This window comes from Mytilus edulis, chromosome 10 (genome assembly GCF_963676685.1).
Source record: "Mytilus edulis chromosome 10, xbMytEdul2.2, whole genome shotgun sequence".
Lineage (NCBI taxonomy): Eukaryota > Metazoa > Mollusca > Bivalvia > Mytilida > Mytilidae > Mytilus > Mytilus edulis.
The window spans coordinates 31744381-31758607 of NC_092353.1; positions in this window are offsets into that span (position 1 = coordinate 31744381).

Sequence of the window (14227 nt, forward strand, 5' to 3'; positions counted from 1 at the left end):
GATTCATTCTTTTTCGAAGTAGTGGCAAAATGAGTTTTTTTTTCATTTTGGTAGAACAATTAGTTTCAATAAGTCCATTCAAATTTTTAAAATTTATATTATTCAGTAAATAAAAACAAAACATGTATTAATTAACAAAAAATAAAGTCAGCAATAAATTGTTTATTAAATATTTTTTTTCAAATTCTTCGTTTATATATATGTTGCTTTAGCTTTTATTTTTATTTTTGCATTTCATTTTGTCTATTGCTGAATGTTGTCTCATTTGCAATAATACCACATCTTCCTTTTTATATAATAAAGTCAATTATCACCAAACAGATTCCAATAAATTTGTCCAATAAGTTATCAACAAGATGCAGATTAAAGTAGGTGGTGAAAATGAAATATATCACGTGTATATCAGATCAATTCAATATAAGTGTTTACTTTAACATCATCTATATATGATCCAAAAACTAATTGCATTATACGTGAAAGGTTTATCTTTACAATCAAGGTTCGAGGTAAGTCTTTTAATAATTTCATAAAAAATTTAAAACGTCAGGCATTGATTTAGTTACCCCCAATTAATTAAAACGTTTATCCCATTCTTTCATTCGTATGTATGGCATTGGCAATCATACTACATCTTTTCTTATATATAAATATTTGGTTAGAAAGTACGGCTGTACCTGTATGGTTCTAATCAAAAACGGGATATAACATTTTGATTTTGACGGCAATGCTGTTTAAAAAGCGCTCACAATTTAGATACCACCCTAGTAAACTAATTATCCTTTGAATACACTTTTTTTTTAAAGGTAACGAACATAGAAGTAAATTATTGCAACAGTAGTATACCGCTTTTAAAAATCATAGATCGATTGAGAGGAAATAAATCCGGGTTACAAATTAAAATCGAGGGGAACACATAAACTATTGGAGGCAAACCACAAAACAACAGAAACACTGAAGTGCAACAACGAAAAAAGACAATGCAATACACATACAAACGAACTATAAGATAAGCACTGCCATTTTCCTGACTTGGTACAGGTAAAGTCTTGAAATATTGATTTTATTGTATAAGGATGTTTTTTTCATAACTAAAAGAGGGCGAATGATACCAGAGGGACATTCAAACTCATATGTCGAAAATAAACAGACAACACTATAGCAAAACACGGAAATAAACATAACGACAAACAATAGTACACAAAACACAACATAGGAAACTAAAGACTGAGCAACACGAACCCCACCAAAAACTGGAGTTGATCTTAGGTGCTAAATATATCGCTATACTGTAAACCAACTTATTTTCGAGGGCTATTTATTTTCGTGACTTTCGCGAGTAGAAAAATAACGCAAATATGTCGCGAACATGTAAAACTTAGATCTTTCCTTATTAAACTATAAGAAGTAAATTAGAAAATCGCCAAATTTAGTGGACTTAAAAGGATAAAACGCCAAATAAAGTCTTTTTTTTCTCCTCGTTGTAACTTTAAACATCAGATTTTATAAGTGGCGAAATTACGTATTTTATTAATATACTTAACAATAATGGAAGCAAACTCCTAACTTTATTAACAGTATTATAATCAATAAAATGTTCTAATTTTCATTATTTACATACATGATCATTTCATAAAAAAAGCCAATGATATTACAAATTTTATAAATAATATCCTTTAGGTGTTAACAAGACATTAGGCTGTCAGACATCGAAATATGATTTATTTATATTAATAACGTCTCATATATTTGCTTTAGGCTTTCGACTTCTTCGATTTGATATACATCCACAAAACGAACAAAAAATTACCTGATGTTATGATCTTATCACTAGAACTTATATATCTACATAGAATAATTTTTAAACCCAGATGAAACCTTACTTAAACATGTTATAGTCAAAGATGCCTATGTAATATATCTTTCAATGCAAAGGATACACATTTGGGCAATAGTTATCAAATGTACCAGGCTTATAATTTAATACTACAGACGCGCGTTTCGTCTTCATAACACTCATCAGTGACGCTCAGGTCAAAATTAATTTGAAGTCAGAAAACAAAACAAGTATAAAGTTTGAGCATTGAGGACTAAAATTCCAAAAAGCTGTGCCAAATACGTCATGTACGTGCAATATGTGGAATTTCGAACTGCATCTTGATATAGAAAAACAAAAATAATAAATGTTATTTTTACTTTTCTAGAAATACAAGCAGTTTGACATATGTGAAATATGTCTATAAATGTGTTAAATATCATTATCATTTCCGTTTTATTGATGTATTTAGTTTTTCAGTAGATCAATTCGATATGTAGCGGAAATTAAGGTCAAATTACAAACAAGTATCAGTTGCACATCCTCTTTTTCCTTCAGAATGTTTGTCATACAACACTCATATCTAAATGATTAACACAGCGATTATTTTCATAATATTAACAGAAACGAATGTTTGTCACACAATCATATCTAAATGATTAAGGTGGTATGGGAGTCTAAAATAAAAATGATAGAATTTGTTCATACTTTGCCAAAACGTTGTATCTATTGATACATGTTGAAAAATATAATAAAAATGATAGGTCACCGCGCATTTTCTCAAGCTACCGGACGGGACAAAATGACACATTTTGTATGGATTATACAGGAAAAAACACCATTTTGTGATTAGAAACTAAACAAAATGATAGAATTGTTAAATACTTCAGGAAAAGATAGTTTTCAGACACTGATTTGAGAATATCAAAAGAAAAGATAGGGTCACCGTACGTTTTTTCCGGCTAAAATACAAAATAGGAAAATTCCATACAGAATCCTTCAGAAAATGCACTTTTTTCGAGTTACCTCCCCTTAAAATGCCAATTTAAAAAAAAAAAAAAAAAAACAACCAAAAATAAGTAACATTTGCAAAAATATCAATATTTAGAAGTTATATTCTTATAACTTGGTACTTTTAAATGAAACTGTACATTAAACATCTGCATTCCTGCATCAAATTTTGTTAACTTGATGGAAAATCTGGACCTTTGATTCTCTGTTTTTTACAATCCAAGATGGAGGAAGACACCCATACCACCTTAACTCAGCGATTATTTTCTTAATATTAACAGAAACACTCATAACTTGTTTGTCACACAATCATATCTAAATGATTAACTCAGCGATTATTTTCATAATATTAACAGAAACGAATGTTTGTCACACAATCATATCTAAATGATTAACTCAGCGATTATTTTCATAATATTAACAGAAACACTCATAGCTTGTTTGTCACACAATCATATCTAAATGATTAACTCAGCGATTATTTTCATAATATTAACAGAAACACTCATAGCTTGTTTGTCACACAATCATATCTAAATGATTAACTCAGCGATTATTTTCATAATATTAACAGAATCACTCATATCAATATCATAAGATTTTCTGGCAAGATTAACTTGATGGTTATCCCGGTAACCGTAAAAAGCCAAATTTGTCAACACTGTTAACGTAATAGATATCGTTGTCATTCCTTTTGAACTGGCAAATAATTCCTTTGATGTTGGACACATAAAACTAAAAGTACTAAAGTAAATTCTAATGCAACATAGTATGTAACGCTGATTTTAATTGGATAACGCCACCAAAGTTGATGCTATGAAAATATATGCACAAGCGCAGACGATATATGACAGATTTTAAATGTATATTTGAACGTTTTTTTTTCTATCAGTTTCATTAGAACGGAAATAACAATATTGTATTTTAAACTCCGACAGCATCAGTTGGTGATTTGATGTTCGCAAAAACCCGTTTAGTAGCTCCGCTAACGCGCCACCAGTAAACTCAATATGCGACAATCAATTCACCAATAGGTACCGTTGGATTAAAGTACAATACTATTAGCTCCTAAGCAAATTAAAAACATGTTTTAAAATAAAGTATTTTTTTATATGATGTCTTTGTTCTTTATTTCCCCTTGTTAATCTTATTCAGTTTTAAATTATCTGCATGGAGGTGAATACATGATTAAAATCAGTTATTGAACATGAATGTGACAATTTACTACATTACATATATCTTTCAATTATAGCAGCTCAAACCTTTCTTTTTGCTCACGAATATGATGTCACCCGATCACGACCAACGATCAAATTTGTAATTGTAATGATAGATATGATAAGCAGGATTACTTAACTTTCCGGAGCAACTTAAATGACCATTATTCTTATGCAGTTTGTGTCAAGCAGCCTTTAGTTTCTATGTTTCGTGGACTTGTTTGTAACGTCTTTTTTAATTCGATTTTTTGTCATTGCTTTGTCCGTGTCCTTTTTTATATAACATCTTTGAATGTTCCCTTGATGTCTTTTATTTCTTTAACGTGGCTTTCAACGATAGTTCAAATTCAAACTCAAGGTTGATTAATTCTAGGCAGACCTTTATCAAATTGTTGATTTGCTACAATTCTCAGTATTAAATTAAGACATATATGTTTGATAGAAAACAAATCCCTTTGAAGTTTTTGCATTATTTGTACAGTGTTATAAGAGAACATGATTTCCTGCCAGTCATGTAGAAAAAATCTCTCTAATTAATCTTTCATTTGAAAGTATCCGTTTCGGAAAAAACAGACAACAATAAAAGAAGAAAACAATATTCAAGTCTAGTAGATTCTTCAATTTCAAACATGACATCCCCATTCATCATAAACTTACATGAAATGAAAATTAATTTGTAAAATACAGTAGCTATGGAAGAGGGTGTTAATGGGGGTACCTTCATTGCGAATCACGGTAAAAATGCTTGCCAAATGACGTTAACGGTATTTTTGACGATAAAATGTACACTTTTTTAGACGATAAGAAAATTGACTGATTTTTACAAAATTTCCCCCCATAATGACGGTAACGATAATTATTTTTGACCTCTGACGAATCACGGTAAAAATTTAACCAATTTGACGCTAACGCTAGCTGAAAAAGGTCGTTTGACGCCTGACGGTAAAGGGCATTACTACCCTCATGGAAATCAAGACAACCTTGCACTATAACACAGTTATTTCATTATAGGAACAGCAACCACCGGAGTTTATATGATTTGCCTCATTTCTTTGTTAAACAAAGTCTCGATTTAAAATAGGTCATGGTGTCGTCTGCTGTCTTTGACTTATAGTTTTTGTTAATACCCCCTCAGCCGATGAAGATATATTGAGTGCGTAATTATTGAAATATATAGGCACCACTATGATTTAAAAATCTTCATTCATTTTCTAAAAGAAGTGTGCAGTTATATTTTCAATAATATGTACTACTGTAATATCTTTTGTTAGGTGGCTTTATTGTAAAACAGTTAAAAGTAATAGTTTGAATTCATGTGTATTTGGTTGGTATGCTTTCTTATACACAATTTCAATCAAGAATATCATTTAAATAGTATTACTTATCTTTACCTTTAAATAATTGTCGTTTCTGGTTGTCAATTACGTTATTTATTATAGGTATATGCACTTTCAAAATGTCGAAATTACTGAGATGATGTAATTGAAGTTTGTTTTCTTAACGTTCATTGGTGAATTTTTAGGACAATACAAAATCAATCACAGATATTCTACAAAATGACTTAAAATTGAGAATGGAAATGAGGAATGTCTCAAAGAGACAACAACCCGACCATAGAGCAGACAACAGCAGAAGGCCACCAACAGGTCTTCAATAAAACGAGAAATTCTCGCACCCGGAGGCTGGCCCCTTAACAAATATATACTGGTTCAGTGATAATGAACACCATACTAAACTCCAAATTGTACACAAGAAACTAAAAGTTAAAATAATGCAAGACTAACAAAGGCCAGAGGCTCCTGACTTGGGACAGGCGCAAAAATGCGGCGGGGTTAAACATGTTTGTGAGATCTCAACCCTCCCCCTATACCTCTAGCCAATGCAGAAAAGTAAACGCATAACAATACGTTAGTTGATAAAAAAAACATAAACGATTTTATCGGAGCTTACTATAAAATTCTGTATTTTTATTCCTTTTTTTCTTTATTGTAGAAAAACATTGCCTGTATATATATATATATATATATATGATTTCAGATAAACAAAGAAGACTAAGATATTGAGAAAGAAAAGAACATGAACGTAAGTTAAAACATTCGTGTAATCCTTTAACATTAAAGTTGCTAAGATGATTTCAATAAGCGATATTGATTCATGTTGAGAAATATTTGCATTTGTTTTACGTTGTTTATGAAAGAAGGTCGAATGTTTACTGTTTTGTTTCTCTCTGATATGATTATTTATTCCGATAGACTTAGCTACATTTCAATAGTTGCTTTAAATCATGATTTGAACTCTTTGTAATTCTAATCTATTTTATCAAAATAACAATCACATTTAAAAAGTAAAATCACAGAAATACTGAACTTATAGGAAATTTGTTTTTTTACCCTTTTTATTTGTTTTACGCTTTGTGTTCCTGGATAATGTTCCATTAACTCTTACGAAATACCCACACCAAGAAACTCTTTCAGGAAGGTTAAATTTAAGAATAATAATCTAGAATAAAGACATTATAATATAATGTTGTTTGTAAGTATGTTCATTTTAATATAATTCCAGTAGGATATATTGATTTTCATTAGTAAAACTAAACCATGTTCAACTTGGTAAATATCCACTTCTGTCCTACATAATATATGGATAACAATTGATAGTTCTTGTGAATTATTTTCAAAGTAGAGCATGTAATTATTTTTATGTCACCATATGGTTATATCTATTCTCGGCAAAACACCAGCTCTCAGAAAGTTCTTTAGACAAACATAAACTCATCTAAGATAACATGTTAAAAATTTGCACACCGTACACGCGGTACACGTACGTAACACTTTAAAATAGCGAAGTTGAAGAGCACTGAGGACTCAATATTTTGGGTTGACAAAAATCCCTTTGCAAAGTCTGTAACTATTTGAAAATTCAGTTGATATAAAAACACTTCAAATCAGACCAAAGATCATCTTTTATTAGGTATTTGAATGTAACAAAAACCAACCGAAGTCTTATTCGTGTAAATTTATAAGTGCACTTGTATCAGGTGAATTTCTATCTGATACAGCGCATATGTATGGAAACGTATATTAGTCACCAGTTGATCAGTTGTCAACACAACTTGACGACAAAAATAAGAGGGAAAGTTGCATTGTTACTGAACTTGTACACTTAAACAAGTTTACTTGTTTAATTAATAATTCAACTTGTAGACTTACTACAAGTTGACTTGTTGAGTTCTTTTGAACAAGACCACAGACCAAAAAGTGTACATAATATTATTGTGTCCTAGTAAACTTTGCCGTTTGTTCACTTGCTAAATTGAACGTTTCTTTCTTGCTTTAGAAAAGTATACTTTCCGAGTTAATCGTGGTCACTTGTCGTGTTCTTTCTCGCCTTTCCGAATTCGTGAAAGTATACTTGTGTTAAAAAACTGCACAAGAGAACTTTTTAAATGTCAATTTGTTCTGGAAAACAGTCCATGTTTACTTTCAAAATGTCGACTTGTTTTAGTGCAAAAGTGAAAAAATAATATTTGACCACGCGGTTCCTAGTGTCTTCTTGGAATTTAAGATGAGCTTCATCAACAGTATTTTAATGGTGAGTATAAATTTTTTGTGGAAAAACCTTTTGATTTTCTTCTAATTATTAAATATTTTTTTGCCAAATATTTTTGTTAAGCTTATTTTTTCTTTCGCAAGCTATCGCTTTGATTTTTTTAACATGATGTGGTTTCACCACTGACCCTGTGAAGACTTTCTTTTTTGTATGCCATTCATAAGATAGTAGAGGGGCATTATGTTTTTTGGTCTGTGTGTCCGTTTGTTCGTCGTACCGTCCGCCCGTGCGTTCGTTCGTCTGTACGTCCGTCACTCCGCCTGTCCCGTGTGAGGTTAAAGTTTTGGTCCAGGTCGTCTTTGCTGAAGTTGAGGTCCCCTCAACTTGATCCTTAGTACACATGTGACCTATCATAATATCTTTCTAATTTTAATTCCAAATACGAGTTTTGACGCCAATTTCACGATCTACTGAACATAGAAAATGATCGTGTGAGGGTACTTTGGACACATTCTTGTTTCATTGTATTTTTCTTCTGAAACTTCTGCTCTTACTTGACCGAGATTTGAGAACCCGAATGCACAACCACAGAAAAGGTAACCTGTCCAAATTTTCATATATACTCCGAAATCAAAAGTCGGTAATATACAAACTGACTACGACGTCTTCTTATATAAGTAATTGCCCCTTCTGTTAAATAAACATATCGACTGTTTTAATTTTAATGAAACGATTGGAAATATTTGACCTTGAAAAGAGTAAACCGGAAGTGACCTTGACCAAGCCGAAAGTAGTGTTTTAACAGATTTTCATTGATAACATTCATAATTTTCATATAATTGTGGAATCTGGATACAAATGTATAAAATTGCCTTAAATGAGACAAAAAAAAATATTTTGTCAACCGGAAGTGGTAGAATATTGGTCTTATTTCAAGTAGAAGTCCTTTTTCGGAATCAAGAGAACTTTTGAAATTATCTTTAAAGTTAGACCAAAAGTAAAAGAAAAACATGACATGACTGTTCCTTATGAGGTGCTGACAAAGCTTTGTTACTTTTTGCGAATCCATCATTCAAGATGGCCACCAGCGGGGTATCAGGGCAAGATTTATCATTAATTGACCCATTCAATACCTATTTTGGTATTTTAGTTTTCTCATTACCAATTATCAATCAAAAAGGGGAAAAGGCTTAATTTTTTGTATGTTTATGATCATCCGGTTGTTTTTTTGTTGTTCATACTAGTCCGAAAGTTAACAAGGGATATATAGATTAGACCGTTGGTTTTCCCGTTTGAATGGTTTTACACGTCTAGTTAATCAAGTTTGGGGCCCTTTATAGCTTGTTGTTCGGTGTGAGCCAAGGCTCCGTGTTGAAGGCCGTACTTTAACTTATAATGGTTTACTTTTTAAATTGTTATTTGAATGGAGGGTTGTCTCATTGGCACTCACACCACATCTTCCTATATCTATATAAAGGAAAACAATGAATTTGTTTCTGTACAATTTAAATGACAGGGGTGGATTAAGGAATTTTCAAAAGAGGCGGGTGCTTACCCAGGGCATAGGGAGGGAGTGCAAAACATATTTCACGATACAAATGCATTGATCGGCAAAAATAAAGGGGTGCCGCGGAACCCCCGGACCCCCCCCCCCTTCTGGATCCGCCACTGAATAATCACTTACACAATGTGTATCATCGCCACCGGATAAAGGTGCCATTGGCCTGGTTCTCTGTTCATTGTCAAGAAAAAAATGCATAACTGTACATGTATCATCATATTGGTATCCAGGTAGCTATACTCAGGTGTTTTACAGTAAAAAAAAATATTCTCAGACAATAAACATAGAACCAAGCCAAGGGTACCTATATCCGGGTGTTACGATACACCATGCATTATAAGAATGATGCTTGTAAATTGAGATCGATTATAGCATTGATATGTTTGGTTATTTTTCAGGCACTTATTTTCTTACCAGATAGCATTGCATTCCCATTCCCTGGTGAAGATGGCACAAAAGAAGATCTTGTTAGATATTATTTTAGTCGACTTTATACAACAAAAGAAATCTGTGGATTTCTTATGTTATATCATGGTATTATAGTGAGCTTCTCGACGATAGAAAGAATTAAAAGGAGACTTCGATTAAGGCGACGCCAAAACCAAGCCCCAATATTACTTGTATGTCAGAAAATATATGAACTACGTGCTAATGGCTTTACAAATGTAGGATACAAGTCAATGTGGAGACTCCTCAACTCAAATTACAATATCACTGTTTCACAGGAAAATGTAAGAAATTGCTTGGGTTTCATAGACACTAATGGCGTAAGCTTAAGAAGAAGGCACAGACTTCAGAGAAGGAGTTATTACAATAGTGGACCGAACTATCTGATACACATAGACGGTTACGACAAGATCAAACCATATGGTATTGCCATTCACGGAGCTATTGATGGCTATTCTAGAAGAATATTGTGGCTAAAAGCAGGTTGCTCCAACAACAACCCTAGATACATTGCTAAGTTTTACATTGATTTTGTGAAGGAATTACGACGAGTTCCCCGAGCCATTCGTGCTGACGCTGACACCGAGAATGTTTTGGTAAAAGACTTACACATTGCATTGCGATTCGATCATGGGGATGAAATATCTGGATTAAACAGTTTTTTAACAGGAAGATCAACAGGAAACCAAAGAATTGAAAGGTTGTGGAGAAGTCTTTCGGAATATTTAATGTTATTTTGGAGAAATACATTTGCGAACATGCGTGATATTGGACTCTTTAGTACCGCAGATCATCTCCATATTGAATGTTTAAGATTTTGTTTTCTTCCTTTAATTCAGACTCAACTAAATCAGTTTATGGAAAACTGGAACGACCATAGAATACGCAGACAACGACAAGAGGTTATAGTCCCATCGGGTATTCCAAACGTTCTCTATTTTCAACCTGAAATATATGATTCGTCTGATTTTTCTTTTCCTATACTATGCAATGACCAGACATTGAGTGAACTTGAAAATGAGCATACTTCAGACTTACCAGTAAGAGGGTGTTCCGAAGACTTCATGCATCTCATCGGATACCTTAGTGGCGAAGAACCAATGCAAGCCCTTATTCCACAAACCCTTGACGAAGCTTTTCAAAACTTTTGTACACTCATTTATATTTGTAATGGTTGTAGGATTTAGGTTTAAGCCATGCAACGTTACTCTCTTCAAATTAGCCTTAAAGTCAGTTTTGATGTTTGTGTGAAACGAATGATATGTAATGGCAGAAATGTGAAAAACAATTTTCTAATGGAAGAAGGACAACACGAAGGCGGGAACCTGCTTAGACTACCTGCTTATACATGGATTCACCTTATTTGCGACTAAAACTTTAGTTTATTATAATCTGTTTGCAAATTGGATTTGTTACAGTATTTGCATAATCTGGGATTATTTATAATTACTGAAATTTCAGGGATCTACATAATCACTGAAATTTCAAGTATTCTACATAATCCCTTATTATCCATTTTCACTGTAACATGCACTCTATTAACTATATTGAAAGATGTTGGTTTTTTTAAATTAAACAGATAGACACGATTTTTTGAATCTAAAATGCTTGTCATATTTGCATAACTTATTAAAGTACCTATCTCATATAGCAGCCGCGTATAGAAAAATAGTTTGTGTTGGGAATTAGGGTGATGGAAACGTAATTTCATTTTTGGCTACCCTAAAATAAACACTTTAACATACTTCAGATAGGGTATGAGTGTTGATAAGACACAATGTAGTTAAAGTTGGCAATAAAATGTTTCAGTACGGCATTCGATCCACAGCCGTGGCTCACACCGAACAGCAAGCTAAAAAGGGCCATCACAATAACAGTGTAACAAATTCCAACGTGACAACCAACGGTCTAATTAATAAACAAACGAGAAAGGAAACCTTTTAAAAATCTTCTCCTTTGAAACTGCTGTATCAATTTCAGCCAAACTTAGGCTAAATGAGTTTCAGAGTATCTAGAATAAATTTTATATTTTATTTTCTTGTATGTCAAATAACATTGCTCCTATGGCTAAAATGGAACATAGGAGAAAATATTTTTTTTTTTGCTTTTGAAGAAAATAGGATAATTCAAAGAACATTTAAGTAAATTGAAAAGCCAAAATAATCATTGATGGGAGATTTAACCAAAAAAATTAAGGTGAGCGATTCAGGCTCTTGAGAGCCTCTTGTTTATATATACTATAGCATTTTTTTTGGTTTGTTATGCTAAAGATTTGGAAAACATAAGGAACTATTTTGACATATGTAAACTAGATAGCACAAAACAGTTTTAAGTTCTTATTTTCCCTATTTTTGCAAGGACAAATGGTACAGAAATTATCAAGCTCAATTTATTTATCTCAAACTAGAAATGGCCATTAATGTGCAATTTAAGCTATATTTCTGTTTAATTTTATTGTATGATTGTAAAAAATCTCCGCTAAAACCTCAAGATTGATTTGTATTAATGTTCTTTAGAATGTTTTTAAATATTTTCTGCGGTATTCTGCACAGAACTTATTTGGTGAAAAAAGAAGGATGTCATTGTAAAAAAGATCATAATTATGTGTAATGGTAAATTGTAGTTTTTAGCAATCAAATTAAAATCTATGAGATATATTGGAGAGAAAATGACCAATGACTCAACAAAAAGCTGCCCTTTAATTTTTAATAATAATTTGAGACCTTTCTGGGAGTTTTGGCTGTTTATTTATTACTGATATCTATTTATATGATATCAACAGTATAACAGCATGCGTAATTAATTAATTGACATATGTTCAGTTAAAATTTAAATTTGTATGATTATTCCTGAAGTATTTCTTTTATAACATTTTATGACTTATAAGTTATATTTTTATTGCAATCATAACTTGCATTGTTATTTATTTAAGTTCTCATTTTATACAAATTGTATTTTTTATTTTATTGGTCTCTGGTCTGATGATCAAACTTTACTTTTTAATAAAATGTTATGATGTTTTGTTCTTTATTTTAATTCATTATTGCTTTAATATATTTATTAATTGATCATAATCAACCTGATCAACTATTACCATTCACAAATGATTGATAACAATAGGTTGACTTTCAAATTTTAAGATTCAATATGAACCTACCTATTCTGTGCTTTGAGCCTACAGTTTTATCGTTTCTGCTTATCAATGGTTACCTCCTTACAAAGTCTAGGGTATACAATGTCACTTGATCCCTCCAGAGTATTTTTAAATACCTTTAAACTAAGTTTGGGTGATATAGATGTTTCATTATGTCAGTCTGTGGTCTGTCCAACATGCAATCCACTACAAGTGTACTAAAGCAATGTGGGGTCACTGAATGGAGATGTGCATATTGTTAGAAATTTTCTGTTTCTTCAAGTTGATAAAAATTTCATGGTAATGAATTTAATATAAATAAGATGTGATGCCAATGAGACAAACCTCAATCCAAGTCACAATGTATTAAAGTAAACCGTTATTGGTGATAGTATGGCCTTCAACACATTGTCTTAGCTTGCAACAAAGAGCATGCTATAAAGGGCCCCAAAATGACCAGTGTAAAGTAATCCAAACAGGAAAACTAAAAGTCTATCTTTATATATAAATCGAGATACAAAAACACCTATAAGGCACACCAACAAACGACAATCACTGAACAAAGAGCTGACATAGGATGGGTGCATATAACAATGCAACGATTTTTAGTGTATATTGGAGACATGAAGATCATTAATGGATAATCTTTTTATTATGTCCAGTGACAATAATTTGAGAGCCATGTTAATTTACCAGTCTGGAAATAGATACATGATTTGTCTGTTTATAGATATAGGAAGATGTGGTGTGAGTGCCAATGAGACAACTCTCCATACAAATAACAATTTAAAAAGTAAACCATTATAGGTTAAAGTACGGCCTTCAACACGGAGCCTTAGCTCACACCGAACAACAAGCTATAAAGGGCCCCAAAATTACTAGTGTAAAGCTGCTTCTTCAGTTTTTGGAAGTGTATTGCTTTTAATACTTTAAGATGTTTAAACCCTAACCTAAGGATGTGCATGTCTACCAGATTTTAATTTTTATGCTACCTACGAGCATTATGTTTTCTGGTCTGTGCGTCCGTTCGTTTGTTCGTCCGTCCACTTCAGGTTAAAAGTTTTTGGTCAAGGTATTTTTTGATGAAGCTGAAGTCCAATCATCTTGAAACTTAGTACAGAGGTTCCTTATGGTATGATCTTTCTAAATTTAATAGCAAATTAGATTTTCCCCCCCAATTTCACGGTCCATTGAACATGGACAATTAAAGTGCGAGTGGGGCATTCGTGTACTTTCGACACATTCTTGTTCAAAAATATTCTGAAAATAAGAGGTATGCATTTTGATTACCAAAGTATATGGCGTTGAAAAAAACATTTCCGGTCTCAAAGAAACTTTTCAATTTCAGTTGACCTTATAAGTTAACATATTTCCTTGCACTTAAAAGGATACTAAAAAATTCAAAAGATCTTTAAGATTTTACATAAATTCTTGTCTTAGAAAGGGATAAAGTACTTTCTGAATCTAACAAAAAAATCTCTGAAACTGGCGTTACC